Source organism: Mastomys coucha, unplaced genomic scaffold (assembly GCF_008632895.1).
Source record: "Mastomys coucha isolate ucsf_1 unplaced genomic scaffold, UCSF_Mcou_1 pScaffold23, whole genome shotgun sequence".
In the NCBI taxonomy this organism is placed as follows: Eukaryota; Metazoa; Chordata; class Mammalia; order Rodentia; family Muridae; genus Mastomys; species Mastomys coucha.
The window spans coordinates 9,095,182-9,096,335 of record NW_022196906.1 but is presented as its reverse complement, the minus strand read 5'-3'; the positions used below and the strand labels follow the sequence as shown (position 1 = coordinate 9,096,335).

Below are 1,154 nucleotides of genomic sequence, written 5' to 3'. Positions count from 1 at the left end.
ATCTATATGAACCCTAGGTGAGTCTATGTGAACCCCTGGTGAAGTCATGTGAACCTCAGCTGAATTCCCATGAATACTAGGCAAATATGTCAATTCATATTCATGAGAGAAATCCCTGTTTAAAAAACAAAACCAAAACCCAGACACTTCTTGCTCTCATTAAGCACAAACAGAGCTGAAGTTATTCTGTGAAGCATCTCCCTTGCATGGACAGCCTAGTGGATGCTTTAGGCTATGGAGCTGCGGATGTAGCTGTCACTGTAGCCTGGTTTCCTTGCCCTGGGGATGGACAGTGGTTTGGGGATGAGTTATTTGAAGGCTGCTTTATTTCCGTTCTGTTGAGAATCCTTGTTTCCCTAGAAGCAAGCTGCCTTGGGCTTAGAGTTCATGTTGTTTCAGAACCTCTTCCCTTCCTTAGAGATTCCAAACTAAAGGGACCATTAGGACATTTTTAGAAAAGATACTGAGAAACACATAAGAGCATATGCTACTTACCAGTGAGCATGACTACTTTGCAGGGCAATCAACCTGTTTCCTTCCCAACTTCTCCATCAGTGTTATTGAGAGCCTGTGATGATGCTCTCTGAGATGAGCACCTGATGGACACCTCATGTAACAATGAACTTCCCACTCCTTTTTTTAAAATTCATTTATTTATTTTATGTATATGAGTACACTGTAGCTGTCTTCAGACACACCAGAAGAGGGCATCAGATCCCATTACAGATGTTTGTGAGGTAGTTGCTGGGAATTGAACTCAGGACCTCTTGAAGAGCAGCCAGTGCTCTTAATTGCTGAGCCATCTCTCCAGCCTGAACTTTCCACTTTTTGACTTCATTCTAGATTTCCTATGTGGTTAGTTAAGAAGTTGAGACTGGCTCTTCAAAACCTTTGCCCAAGAGCTTCCTGCAAATAGAAGCTCTGTATTTCTTGTCTTGTATATGCTCCTATAGTGTTCCATCTGTCTACATTAACATACTCAATTGGTTGAAAATTACCTAAACCAAAGGCTGCATTGAGCACAATCCGAGTTTTCAAACGAACACCAAAAAAGAGCAGGGAGAGAGAAGAGCCAAACTCTTCCAGTCTATAGAAACAGGGACTCAGAGCTGGCTGGTGTGCACACAGCAATCTATAGAAACAGGGACTCAGAG

General features: G+C 42.5%; 1 protein-coding gene across 2 annotated transcripts in view; it reads left to right on the top strand.

Moving 5' to 3' along the window:
- Positions 1 to 1,154, top strand: part of Hephl1 (hephaestin like 1) — a 64,371-nt gene that overhangs the window by 39,812 nt on the left and 23,405 nt on the right. The window lies entirely within an intron of this gene.